Source organism: Octopus sinensis, linkage group LG20, assembly GCF_006345805.1.
Source record: "Octopus sinensis linkage group LG20, ASM634580v1, whole genome shotgun sequence".
NCBI classification, from domain to species: Eukaryota; Metazoa; Mollusca; class Cephalopoda; order Octopoda; family Octopodidae; genus Octopus; species Octopus sinensis.
Genome location: NC_043016.1, coordinates 21,373,482 through 21,389,167, shown reverse-complemented (window position 1 = coordinate 21,389,167; position 15,686 = coordinate 21,373,482). Strand labels below are relative to the sequence as shown.

The 15,686-nt window shown below is 33.8% G+C and overlaps 1 protein-coding gene across 3 annotated transcripts in view; it reads right to left on the bottom strand.

Moving 5' to 3' along the window:
* LOC115222470 (nuclear pore complex protein Nup98-Nup96) overlaps positions 1 to 10,459 on the bottom strand; it is a 92,094-nt gene extending 81,635 nt beyond the window's left edge. Inside the window, exon 1 of one of the 3 annotated variants that reach the window (XM_036511690.1) lies at positions 10,207 to 10,459. The gene's annotated coding sequence lies outside the window, so the exon portion shown is untranslated. The remainder of the gene's footprint in view (positions 1 to 10,206) is intronic. The other 2 variants (XM_029792686.2, XM_029792687.2) reach the window with 2 other exon arrangements.
* Positions 10,460 to 15,686: the final 5,227 nt, after the last annotated feature.

The window sequence follows — 15,686 nt, the reverse complement described above, 5'->3', positions numbered from 1 at the left end:
TGTATAATTAGCATGTTCTTTTAAATGACAATATTCTTTTAACCAATACTGGGTATCAGTCTTGATTGTAATAAGCTAAATAAGTTAATAAACAATTTTTAGTTCACAATACTTAAATTATTATACAGTTTCTATAAATCTTCTCCATTGAAGTTAATTAGTTATATATTCTTTGTAATGGTTTTAGTGATTAGGCTATCTTTCTTCCTTTTCTATGGTGCACCACCCCACCTGATCATTTTATTATTTTATAGTAGCCTTTAACAAATCTAATCTTTGTACACCTATTAAAGCATACTCAGCTTATATAAAACAATACCGGTATCTCCGCAACTTAAAATAATTAAATTTAATTAAATTAGTATATGGTTAACATGTTCTTTAGCTTCAGTTGCTCCTTTATTAAATACCAATTAATTTTTCAATTGATCAATCTCCAGATACCATCTAAGTTTATATTTAGATAAATAATAAGTATAAATACTGAACAATTTCTATGTAATTTCCTTTCTCTCTCTATTGTAAAATTTGGTATATACTCAAAAGTATTTATAGAAGTTTTACCCTTTTGTTATAATATCATTTTTAATAATCTTCTTGACTACCCTAAATTTTAACTTTATACAATATGGCAATATTGTTTGAAATGATCTTTAGAAGTTACTTGATTTAACTCTTCGTTATATAAGTAGCCCTTCTAATTAAATATCCCTAAGAAACTAAAAGAGTTACAATAATAACTTCTAAAACTTATAATATAACCCTTAGTTTTAAAAAATTAGTGTAAAATTAGAATGTCGCATAACAAATATTCCCATAGCTAATACCAGGTATCAGTCTTTATTGATACTAGCTATATAAGTAAATATACAATTTTTAGTTTAGTATATTTTGAATTATACATTTTCTATACATCTTCTCTATTGTGGTTAATAAGCCACATATACTTTATCATGGTTTTAGTGATTAACCCTTTCGTTACTATATTTCTGACCAAAATACACCCCTTATGTGTTTCAATTAATTTCTAACATAATCATAAATTTAGTCTGGTTTCATTAAACAACTATAACTTTTTTATTTATCAATATATTAACGGGAATTTTGGAAGATAATTTAATGAAATGTTCTCAACCAATTCTATACTATAATTTTTGTCACAAAGTGACTCTAATTGCAGGTAGATACAGGTAAATTCAACAAAATATAAAATTATTAAAATTTTGTTCAAACATCGCTTAGAAAATGGGTTATTAGCTAATATTCAATTGGGTATACAACAAAATTTTACAATAGAATTTGTTATTCTGGATAACTTTCTGATACCCATAATAATATTTATGGCAAAATAGTTTTAATTTCATTTAAGGTTGTGGGAAACCACTAACTATCCTTTCTTTCGCTTTGTTTACATTTAGCGTAACGGTTCATTTCCGCCGTAATGATTTCAAATAGGCTCATTCGAAAAAGTAAAAAGAAATAGTCTAAGGCTTTACTCTCTTGGGAAAGTCTGTGGCTTGGTCCAGTTTCTTCAGAAAAATCACCGAAAGAAACAGTTTTTAAATTTTCACTCCATTCAGGTGCCAATTCATTTTCTTTATCGCTGTCGGAGCTCTCGGATTCACTGTTTTCACTTTCGGAAAATGAAACATCAGATTCATTATCAAATACCATATGCTTTTTTTTTTCAGTCATAGAGTTAGATTTATGAAGGTCTTCAGTAGAAAATCCTTCAAATTCTGACTCGCTGCTTGATATAATGAAATTCGTATCCATTTTTTGTCAGAATTACAAATTTTGAAAACACAATAGGAACAAATTTCGGAAAAAAATCTCCCAAAATTCACGGAATTAAAATTACACTTCGATTTTTGTACAAAACTGTAGTTGAACTCTTTACGAAGTATAATACGTATTTTCACGAATGTACTAAAGAGATTTGCTCTGATATTCTCATTTAAATATGAATAGGTAAATTCAGGCGGCTTTGGGCGGTTTGGTCACATTAACCAAAATTTTTTTCGGGCGGTTTGGTAACGAAAGGGTTAAGCTATTTTGTTCCTCTTCTATGATGTTCTGCCCTATTTTATTTATTATTTTATAATAGCCTTTATTTATTTATAAAATAAATCTAATATCTGTACCTCTATAAATTCATACTTAGCTTATATATAACAATTCTGGTATATTCACTACTTAAAATAAACTGCTTAGATCATAATTAAATTAATTCATAGTTAGCATGTTCTAAGATTACACGCCCTTCTCATTGGTCATTTGAAGTTTAGACAGTGTCACTAGACAACTAACTGGTGCTGGAGCTTACCGAGTATTTAAAATGAAATTTGGCAGGATGGTCAGTCGCCTGCTGACACTCGATGCTGCATCGAAGAGGACAGAAGGAGAAAGAAGAAATGCACTCAACACCAGAGCTGAAGACACTTCCGAAAGTGGGGCCCCCGCCACGTCGAAAACGGTAGAAGAGTAGGGGCCGAAACCGGACATGGTTCCTCCTGATGATGTCTTTAGCCACTGGATCCTATAAAGGAGCTGTTGAGGTAGCAAACCATGAAACATGGTTGTAATTTCTCAATGAATGAATGGTGAATAGGAAGGTGGATGCCCCTTCTCTCTATCTTTGCTTCTACTCATCTATCTATCTGTCTGACTATCTATCTATCTATCTATCCATCTACCTATATTTCTATTTATCCATCTCCATTGTCTTGGAACGCAAAAAAACAAACGTTTTCTAAACTAAACCCCAAAAAAACATGTTTTCTATAAATGAATAAGCTGTTTGTACATTCATAAAATTGTATTTGAAAAATTCTAGAATGAAATGAAAGCGCTAAAAATAAGATATCAAAGGATTTGTTTCCAAAATTCTGACAACTTTTTATTTTCTCAATATTCAATTCTGTACATTACACCTAACACTCTATACATATCTCCTTGGATGTACAAGACGCCAGAATGAATGGAACACAATTCAAACTCACAGTTGAGAAACACCAAAAAATATAGAACTTCTCACAGAAATATCTAATAAGTTAAATTTACTTATTTCAAGACTAGATGCAATCTTCACAAATACAGATAGAAGTGTGAATGATACCCATACTGAAGGTGCTCCAACAACAGAGACCTCAGCAGAATTTGAACTCAGAACATAAAAACAGATGAAATACCGCTTCTAAAATACAAAATTTTGTCAAAAACATTAAGAATAAACCCTGTTCTATGTCACATATTCTACTGTATCAGAAGTTTGAAAGTGTTTAGTTAAAAAAAAAATTAAATAATCTGTATGTCAAAGTCAACCTCAGCAAAATTTGAACACAATAACATAAAGACAGATGATATACCATTAAGCATTTCACCCGGTGCACTAATATTTCTGCCAGCTCATTGTAAACATTCATTTTAGAAATATATTCTTTATTCTTAAGCGTTACACCCTTAATTGCTGACATGAAATTTCATGACATTTTACCCCATAACTCTTTTTCTGCTAATTTTTGTTCAATGCGACTAGTGATTCTGAATTCGTCATGCATATTTCTATCATATAAGCCTAAGAAAATTATACTTTTAATTTAAAATTAAAATGTTTGTTACTTGAAGATGAATACCTGCCTTAGTGCCCCCATTGAGGTTGCAGATATTTTGATGTAACTTTTTTTCTACTGAATCAAATCTCAAACTATTTATGTCAAAGTGTAGCTGAGGAGGTGTCCTCTTTAAAACTATTAACAATTTGCAATATAGTTGAGAACTGAATTAGTGGTGAAGCTTGGAAGCTGCTGTGATTGACGAACTCGTGAATTTAAGAATATATTCAACCACTGCTGTGGTTGAATAATATCCATATATACATGCATATATACATACATCTATACATATGCATCTATACATCTGTACAAATGCATGTATACATATACATCTATATATATATATATATATATACATATATGTGCAGATATATATACACATGCATATATATATATATATATATATATATATTGGTGAGGCCCAATGTTTAAAGGTCATACTTCACCATCTCGTCCCAGGTCTTCCTGGGTCTACCTCTTCCACAGGTTCCCTCAACTGCTAGGGTGTGGCACTTTTTCACACAGCTATCCTCACCATATGACCATACCAGCGCAAATGTCTCTCTTGCACACATCTGATGCTTCTTAGGTCCAACCTTTCTCTCAAGGTACTTACAATCTATCGAGTATGAACACTGACATTACACATCAATCGGAGAATGCTGACTTCATTCCTTGCAAGCTTACGCATGTCCTCAGCAGTCACAGCCCATGTTTCACTGCCATGTAGCATGGCTGTTTGTACACATGCGTCGTACAGTCTACCTTTTACTCTGAGCGAGAGACCCTTTGTCACCAGCAGAGGTAAGAGCTCTCTGAACTTAGCGCAGACTATTCGTATTCTAGCAACTACACTTTCAGCGCACCCTCCCCCACTACTGACTTGATCACCTAGGTAACGGAAGCTATCAACTACTTCAAGTTTTTCTCCCTGGAATGTGGCAGAAGTTCTTCTCTGCACATTTTCAGTGTTATTTATAGCTCTTTCGTGAGGCTTGATGGTTATGACCCACTGCCCCCCCTCGCAATGGGTGTGTATACTTATGACTCTTTTCACTATGGGTGATCTCATTCGGTGCTGTTTAGGCTTGAGTTTCGTGTGAGGGCACTGGTGGTGTCCTATAGGAACATTACTGTGAGTGGCGTTTGTGGGTATATACACCTGTGGTGCCCTATTGGAACATCGGCAGTGAGGTGGTGTGGTGGGTGGATGCACCATCGGGTTTGTCTGGTATGTTATGATTTGCCGGGGTTAACCTGGTAGATGGATTCACTGCCAGGCTTCACCCACATGGACACTACCTTGTTATGGTGAAAGAGCTTACATCCGTGCAGGTGCATACTAGTGGGTAGATGCTCTTGCGCGGACCAACTATAAGTGTCCAGCCCCAACGCAGTTCCAATTATTTGGTGGGGGGCCATGCAGCACGTAGTTGATCATGGTTGAGAGGTGTGAGCATTTCTGTCTGTGGATGGCATGCGTCCGCTTTTCGGCCTTCTAGTTGTCCAAAATCAGCTTTCACTTGGGTGTAGTGTTGCGTTGGTGGCCCTTGGATTTGAATGACTGCATCCTAGTTCGCGAACAGTTCACCAGGGTGTAGATCATTTTTCAAGGATCATACATGCATTAGTCGCGAATGTGCGATTCGGTCGATATTTGGTTGAGACTGTTGTCTTTGGGCAGTTCTGGTTGTATATCAGAATGGCCTCTTTCTAGAGTCTAATGAAACTCAATAGTCGACGACTGGTTTGCTACGACCCGTATTTATGGTGTATGCAGAGACCCGTTAATTATGACCTGGTTTGGGTACAGGTGGATTCACCACTAGGGCTGTTTGGCGTGCTTAGCCCTGCTTGTGTTGGTGAGGCCCAATGTGCTATGACCTGCTGATTGCCAGCTGGCAGGTGGATTCGCCATTGGGCTCTACCGGTGTGTGAAACCTTACCGTCTCGAGGGGGCACTACTAGAATTTGCTCTGCTTAAATCACACTTCTAATAACGGGTGGATACGCTGCTGGTTTGGAGCCCTTCATAATCTGCACTCGGGTGCCTGTCTGGTTGGCTAGGAAAGTGGTTTGCCTGCTTTTCCCGAGGGATGGTACTTCGCCTTCTTAATCGTTTTGACCACGTGCTCATGGCAATTGCCTGCTTTGCAGTTTGATTAAACAACTATAAGTTTAAAAACACACGGTTTGTGGGTCTAAGGACGGGGCCCGCATACCAGGCTGAGGGTGCTGCCCCTCCACGTTTGGCCGATGATATACCTTCCCCTGGGGTGGATTACGGGCCATTTCCACTCTAGGTACATAAGTGCCCCGCCGACTTGACTAAAAACTAGATGTACCCATAGCTTACACTGGGTACATCTTATAGAGTTTCTACCTACGTCTTTTCTACAGATCGAGCAGGGCCATCTACCTGAAGGGATTTGTGGTTTGCCTGCCTTCCTACTTATTAGGACTTTGGTTTTAGCTAGGTTGACTCTAAGGTCATCGATTCTAATCCTTGTTTCCACACCTCAAACGTCTCCTCTAGTTCTGATAGTAACTCAGCAATTAGAGCAAGGTTGTCAGCATAGAGGAGCTCCCAGGGGCATCCTGTCTTGAATTCCTCCGTCATTGCCTGGAGGATATATATATATATATATATATATATATGCACACACACATATATATATACACTGCGAAACACGTGTCAAGAAGTTATTCTACCAAAGATATACGTTTTATTTATTTTGCACATTACTTAATTATCATTATATGTTTTATCTTATATTTAATCTTTCTACAATACGTAATTTTTCTAAATGGCAACATTTAAGTTTTCATTATTGAATTGATAAAAGGTGTTGAGAATGATGGATGGTTGTAAAAATATATATTTATTTACATATTACATATTATTTTTTTCATATTAGCGCTTTTAACTACTCCTGTAGTTTCACCAGGAAACTACAGGAGTAGTTGAAAGCGCTAATATGAAGAAAGAATATGTGATATGTAAATAAATATATATTTTTACAACCATCCAGCATTCTGAACACCTTTTTTCTTTCATATGTATTAAATCTGTACATCACCCCTAATACTTCTAACATATATATACACACACACACACATTTATATATATATATATATATATATATACATACACATATATATATATATATACATCATATATATATATCTACACATCATATATATATATCTACACATCATATATATATATCTACACATCATATATATATATATCTACACATATATATATATATATACATCATATATATATCTACACATATATACACATTATATATATACATCATATATATACACTTTATATATTATATACAAAATAAGAAAATGGAGAAATACATCCAAATCAAATATCAACTACCAGATAATACCCAATCACATACTTTATTAAACCACCACATAAGAAACTTTACGGTCAAACATAATAATATAGAACAAAACAGTGTACATAAAGGAGTAATATGATACAATAAGTACAATATGTATAAGAGATAAAATATACTACATCTTACAGCTGTTTCGGCCATGCAGATAAGTACGTCTCATTTTACTTATATTAGCCATTTGTGGTAGGTCAATATGTAGTTATAAATGAGACATTTACAAAAATATCCTAAGGCCTCTTCGGAGATTATGAAATACAAACCAAGTTACATATACACTTATATAAGTGTGGGTACATACCCATAATAAATCATATACATATACATATGAGTGCATATACTCATACTCCTATACATATACATAATAATATAAATCAATAAACATACATACGTTCCATATTCAATGTTACAGTTTTTCAACTTAATATTGTGATATTACAATGTAGAAAACATACACATATTAATACCTAAATGCAGATATACAGAGTCAAGAGAACATTATATTAATTCATATTAATTTACAAAATGTCATTAATGTTAACATCATTACCATTATCATTACCACTAATGCTACCAATATCGTTATTCTTATTATTAATAACACTAATACTAGTAAAACAATATATAGATCCCATTATTAGCAATACAGTAGCAAAACTAAGGACCACAATAGTACTACAGTACCAAGCGAAGCATTAAATATCTGCATATACATACAAAATATGAAATAAAAGCATTCTGTTTACATGATATTAAGATCCACAAGTGCACAGATGTACATCCAAGTTCAAATTTATAATTTCAATTGTTCTATATTATTATGTTTGACCTTAAAGTTTCTTATGTGGTGGTTTAATAAAGTATGTGATTGGGTATTATCTGGTAGTTGATATTTGATTTGGATGAATTTCTCCATTTTCTTATTTTGTATTATGAATTTGTGGCAAAACATTTTACCTTTGCCCATATAATACAGTAAATGAATTAATTGCATCACAATTCTTAACATTTATGTATTAACTTTGTTGGGTACTTTACTAGCAGTATATTGGATATATGTTATCCCATGGAGGGTTGACAACCCCTATCTCAATTTGTGTGTATATATATATATATATAATATATTATATATAGGGTGATTCAAAGTTTGTTTCATACATAGGAAAAATTAATTTTTTTAATAAGAAATTGTTTATAAGATCCCCTGATCTGGCCCCTTTTGATTTCTATCTTTGGGGACATTTGAAAGGCATGGGGTATCGCGGAAAGATAAAAGACATAAATCATTTGAAGGAACGAATCACCAGATGTGCTATTAGTAGTTCACAATGAGTGGGGTTAACGCATTGCAATGTGTATTCAAAACAATGGTAACCATATAGAGACTTTTAAATTAAAAAAAAACTGTTTCTTATAAAAAGATAGATTCCTATGTATGGCGACTTTTGAATCCCCTGTATGAGTGTGTGTGTGTGTGTATATAATATATATATATATATATATATATATATATATATAATATATATATATATATTCACGTGTGCATATATATATATATATATATATATATACACACACACACGGGGCTAATACAATTTCACACCTTTCCTTGAAAAATGCATCTTTTGGGGGAAAAAAAACACTATCGGATTCCGGCGATAGCCATTCCGGAATCTTTTGTTGATTTAGATGTCGGAGATTACGAATATACAAAAAGAAAATTTTCCCACCCTATTTAAAATTTTGAACTTTTTCGAAATTTTTTCCCCTACGATGACGGAGAATTCCGAATATGCAAGAAACCACGCTTTCAAAATTTTAAATTCAGTAAGCATATAAATATGTGTATGAAGAGATAGGGGCTAACACAGTCTCCTATAGAACCGCCGCATTTAGTTGACAAATATATTTTATGAATAAAACGGACAGGGATAAATAGACGGATAAATACATAAATAGATGAAAAAGTTCAAAATTTAAAATTGGTGGAGAGGGAGAAATTTGAGCCCCTTATTAAACTTTATAACATTAATTATTAAACATTAATGTTTGTTTCTCATAAAATGGCACATGTTCGTCAATTCGCTACGATCTCTTTAAAGCATACAAAATCAAAAATTTTAATAGGGAGTAGGGGAAAAATTAAAATATTTTTCTTTTGCACATTCGTAATGTCTGACATCTAAAACGTTGGAATTTGAAAACATTTTTTTCAAAAAATGCATTTTTCAAGGGGAGGGGCGAAACTGCATTAGCCCATAATATGTGTGTAATATATATACACACACATATATACACACCATATATACATACACTATATATATATATATATATATATATATATATGGCGTCAGGCACATACACACACCTATACCATATATATATATATATATATACAAATTCTATCTATGTATATATATATATATGGCGTCACACATATATACATAAAAGACGAATCCACATTCAACCTTTGTACAACTGTATTACATATATTTAAATATATATATATATATATATGTCGTCACACATACACGCATATATATATATGGCGTCACACACACACACACATATATATATATGGCGTCACACACACACATATATATATATATATACACATTATATATATAGATATATACATATTATGGGGAAGGTAAAGTTACGCACACCGGGTGTGTAAGGTTAGGTGTTATGACTAGGGTTTAGGGTTACTGCGAAAACGGGTGGTGTGCGTATTCTTTACCTCCGCCCATATATATATTATATATATAAAGATGTGTACAGCTTATATATCTAAAAATGTGCGTTTGTTTTTGCGTGTTGTAAACATACATTTGTATACACGTACATATATTATATATATATATATTATATATATATATATATATATATATATATATATATATATATATATACACCTATGTAGGTACACACACTATATTTTACGTATGTGTAAACGTTTCGGTTTACAAACGGACTAACGTACGAGTGTGAAAGCAGCGCGCGTAATTTTGAGTTCTTTACATTAAATTCAGTATACATATGTGTTTGTGCGTGCGTGTGTGTGTATATATATATGTATATATAACGAAATTTAAATGTAAACTGTAATAAAATCTCATAATGAACGGGATATAACTACATTTCATCATAACAGGATGTATATAACGAATACTTACGTTGTTAAAAGATCAATAAAATGATGAATGATTAAAATGAAATGGCGGCAAGTTAACCCGGAAGTTGGTAGTTTTTCCCCTTTATAGGACTCTTTTGTAATTCTCCTGTGTGCTGCGTTGTAAAATAAATATTATTGTTCTGTTTGTTTGTTTACTTGTAATTCTTTTTGCATAGTACAGACAACTAAGTAACATCATTAGTAGATGTTGGAAAAGTAATAGGGGAGGTTGAAGTATAGTATCAGAATAAAAAAAGGGGAACACTAAGAGAAATAACTAAAAGCACTTGTGAACATGCTAGAAGTAAAAAAAACAAGGGCGCATTCCTTCGTTTTAACTCGACAAATCAAAACAAACATTCGGTTGTTTCCGTGACAACTCGACAATTTACTTCGGATATCTTCGTGAGCTCCGTGACAGCTGCTTTTGTTTTGGTTCTTTTCGAGTTGAACAAGTAAAGGAAAGTAACACATGAGAAAAGCGAAAAATGAAACACCAGTACATTATCTTGTATAGTTTGATGCAAGTTATTCTGCGACGCTCCCATCTTTTCAGATAGTTTATCTCTTCTTACACTATAATATGACCTTCTGGAAAAAAAATCTTGCGTGTGGCTTCTCTTAGATTTAGGCAATATCTCTTTCGCGTAGGTGCCTTGGATCTTTTCGGTTTGAACGGCAGTTTTTTAAAATAATTTCCACGTAACTAAACACTTTTAAACTTCGTATACTGGTAGAATGTGTTTATAAAACATCTTTTCTCGGATCTTTTTGAACGGCCTTTTGTAACATAATTTCTAGGTAACTGAAAAGTTTTAAACTTCGTATACTGGTAGAATATGTATATAAAACATCATTTTTTCTTGGCTTTATTGAGAAAATTCTATATGTTGTAACATATTCCATCTTTAATTTCGAGCATTTCGGCAATTTTAACCAATCGCTGACGTCCATTTAGGTAAATAACATTCTGTGCATAATGAATATGTCCCTCCTTTAAGAAACAGATTGGGTTTGTGAAGAAAAAAGATACCCTTCCCCCACCCCTAACCCTAAATCTAAAATAGATTGAAATGCAATAGATCGATACTAGGGTTATAATTATGGGTGACAATTTCATACGACATCGCTACGGAAAATGGGATTTTTTTCTAGCGGTGTCAAATGAAAATGTCACCCATAATTATGGCCCTCGTATCGATCTATTGCATTTCAATCTATTTTAGATTTAGGGGTTGGGGAAGGGTATCTTTTTTTCCTTTTTAAGGAAAATGGATATCCCTTTTTGGTAAAATATTCTACAAACACCTTTCAGCTGATTTAGACTACCATTATATCGGAATTTAATGTGAAAAGTAAGATTGTTGGTCATGCATACATATATACCAACATATATTACAATTTTTTTGTTTTTTAATTTTAAGTTCCATTTTGGAGATGTGTATCAGTATATATATGTGCAAGACCACCAGTTTTTTTTTTCCTATTAAATTCCGATATAATAGTAATTTACACCATAGCTAAATCATCATCTATTAATTTGGATGATAGAAACATCATCATCATCATTTAACGTCCATTTCCCATGCTAGCATGGGTTGGACGGTTCGACCGGGGTTTGGGAAGCCAGGAGGCTGCACCATATACTAATAGAGAAGCAAATCCCAAAATAGCCAATCTTAACTGATGAGGTAACGGAAATTGCTAAAACTAAAGTCAGTATTAAGAATTTTCAATTGGCATTTTTCGGACGATTAAGGTCCCTGTTATGTATATGTTTACATCTATGACTACAGCATTAGAGCATTTTAGCCCTTATTTCTATCAATATAGGTGTTTCTAACACCCTTGTCACATTTAGTGACAATTATAATTCACCTTTTAAGTGAAACATTGCAAACTGCTGTATATATTAATTTTTTGTACACACATTAACAAATCACTAAATCATTCATTAATTTAGATGACAAAACATATATGCTAATAGAGGAGCAAGTCTGAAAATAGCCAAATTTCGAGCCAGTCTTAAGTGATGAAGCAATGGAAATTGCTGAAACTGATGTCAGTATAAAGAATTCTCAATTGGTATTTTTTGAATCATTAAGGTCCCTGTTAGTGTATATGTGCATTGACTACAACAATTAGAGTATTTTAGCTCTTATTTCTAGTAATGTAGGTGTTTATAACACCCTAGTCACATTTAGTGACAGTTTTAATATATATTTTACATGCATACATACATATATATATAACAAATGGTAGATTCAGAAAATGGAATATATGAGAAACTTTATCGCTCATAACAATTATTTGGACCAATCCTGCATCAATCCCTTGCAACTGGGATATCATGCAAGTAGTATTGGTGCATCACTCAGTGCAGACGTTTCATGTCAGGTGATGTTATATGGGGCATCTCATTAAATCAACCCTGTTTTGCTCAGTTTTAATACAGTATGTTGTTAGTGGCTGTATGTTTAATCCGATGGACAGGTATATTCTATTTTCCATGTATATCATTTGTTATGCTTGTCATCGCATTACTTAACCCATTGGTAATACTTTCACATGATTAAAGAAAAAGAGGGTAGTTGCGTGCGATTATATTTTTAAAAAATCAGTTTCAGCTCAACTACCAATTTTAAAAATATAATCGCACACAGCACACAAAAACCACAATACGAAACCAGCTGTTCATGCAGGGATAAAAATTTGTGCCCGCTAAATGGAGCTTGCATGTGAGTATGTGTGTATATAGACGTGTTTTACTCAGTGTTTTTACACATTTTCCTGTATTTTTGCCTTTTAACCCTGTTTTTTCTTGTGTATAGACATGTAGTGTATCTGATATCCTCATTGTTTGAGAGACACATTAGGAATGATCTTGTTCGAGATTACAACCATCTTTGGCTAGTTTGACACTATTGTGTCCACTGCTCTGATTGGTTGGCATCTAGTGCAGTTTGTCTCTCTACTTATTTCGCACCAGTGTGTAAGCCAACAAATCATGGCCTTTGAATAAGGTCTCGTGACATTTTCCCTGATCCTTCATTTTGAGCCTACCACAGGTTATAAATAGGCCAGCATTCACTATTCTATGTCTTTCAACATTAGACCTTCTAAGGTCTAGTCACTGACCATGGAGCTACTCAGCCATGTTCCAGTTCGAGCGACAGACGACCAGTCAGCCAGCCAGCCATGAAGACGCTATTATATACCAGCGACAGACAGGATGTTCTCCATCTCTGCCACTGTCATCACCATCATCGTCTCCATCTCCACCAACACAGGTTTAAACTCACGCTGTTTGTGAATATTCACCCTGGTAAAACAGACAAAGTCTACCTGAAGAAGTATCTGTATCAAGAGACTCGGCATGGCACTGAGGCCCCAACCGCTGCACATGTGCCTCAACTGGCATCTGCCTCATGACCTCCAACATCTTGTTATAGAACTCTTGCTATCGTGTACCTCATGAACTGGTAAACTAATTCCATCTTAACTCAATATGCTGAGACATTTATCTTATGCACTATATTTCTGTTTTATGTGCATACACTATTATTTGTACTTTCTGTCACACACACGAACACAGACACTTGTCGCATGCGCACATACACAACACCTCGCTAGCACTCACACACTCTCTCTCTGTACACATTGTAAATAAAGTCTTCTCTCTCAACAGTAGAACGGTTTGTTGTCCTCATTCATTCCTTTTGGCACTGTATTTTACATCATGTATTTGGCTTCTAATTTCATTAGGGGCGACCATGCGGCACTCAAAAGGAGACATTTGTCACCGACTCCTTATGTACAGTCGTATCCCTGCAGACATATGCATGATCCTTTTTTGTGCATGCGTGTGTGCGTATATAGGCTTGTGTGTATGCATGCATACAGGTATGTGCATATATAGACATGGTTGACTCTTTGTATACTCCTTTAGATGAATGTATACCTTTAGGCACACACACGTGGGTGTGCACCCCAAAATATTTTCATATTGATAAAGATCTATGTAATGATCTTTTGTAGACATTATTTAAAATTTTGGAGAATATGATTATTGTAAACAAAGTACAACTGAATGCTTTGCTCAGAGCAGACTTTGTAAAAATACACTGACAAGCAAAGAAAATGTCTCTTGAATGGTTTTGTAAAATGTACAGGTTGAGTAAAAAGTAAGCAACATTTTGAACCATGAAGAATTTGTACCTGATTTTTGCAGAGTTTTGAATTTTTTGAGACATTTTTTTACAATTTTCTGATCATGCTCATATATACTTGCCCAAATGCACCAATAAATTAACATTGATATTTTTTCACCATTGTTCACAATCATCTGGAATGGAACTATCAAAGCACAATATTCGAGCAATTTTGCTATTCAACTTCAAAAAAAGGATGTAAAGCAGCTGAAACTGCTTACGATATCAACAAAATGTTTGGTGAGGAAATAACCAATGAGTGATCAGCTTGAAAATGGTTTAAATGATTTCACAGTGGAAACCTGAGCCTTGAAGATCATGAGCATAGTGGATGCACTTCTGTCATCAATGATGGTCAATCAAAGACTGTCATTGAGAAAGATCCACATAAAACCACTTGAGAACTGGCAAAAGAACTTCAAGTTGGCCAGAAAACTGCCCGCAACCATTTGCATGCAATCGGAAAATCAAAAAAGCTCGACAAATGGGTAGCACACGATTTGAATGAAAATCAGAAAATGTGCAGATATGAAATTTGCTCATTGCTTCTCCGTAACCAGACTGATCCATTTCTCAACTGTATTCTAACTTGTGATGAAAAGTGGATTCTGTACAATAATTAAAAACATTCTTCGCAGTGGTTGGACCAAAATCATCCCTAAACCTGACCTCTTCGAAAAGAAGGTTATGGTGACTGTTTGGTGGTGTACTGCTGGACTCATCCACTATAACTTCTTAACACCCAGAAAAACCATTACTGCAGAAACATATTGCTATGAAATTGCCAAAATGGACAAAAAACGTCTACTCTCCTGTTCCAGATTTGTCAACAGAAGAGGGCCAATCATTTTTTAATACAAAACATGACATAACATTTAAAAAATAATCAACCAATGTGGTTCAATTTGTTAGTTTGTTGATCAAGTTTTCTCAATTTTCTGATTATTTAAAGAATTTTTTACATAATGAGATTATAAGAATTTTTTACATAATGAGATAAAGAAACCAAGAGTGTGTAGATATTAGAACATTTTTAGATAGGTCTTACAGCTGTTTCCAGGATATTTATTAATTGTATCCCTTCATCGGAGACAGTGTGAGAGGATGGTTAAGTAATAGTTAATTTAGATAGGATACAAAATAGAGAGTGAGGTGGAGGAAAGAAGATAGATGTGAGATATGTAGGGATATTAAAGTTGTAGATCCATTTTTTAGGCAGAATGGTATATATGTACGATTCCAATACCTTATGAGTAAAATCCAACAGAAT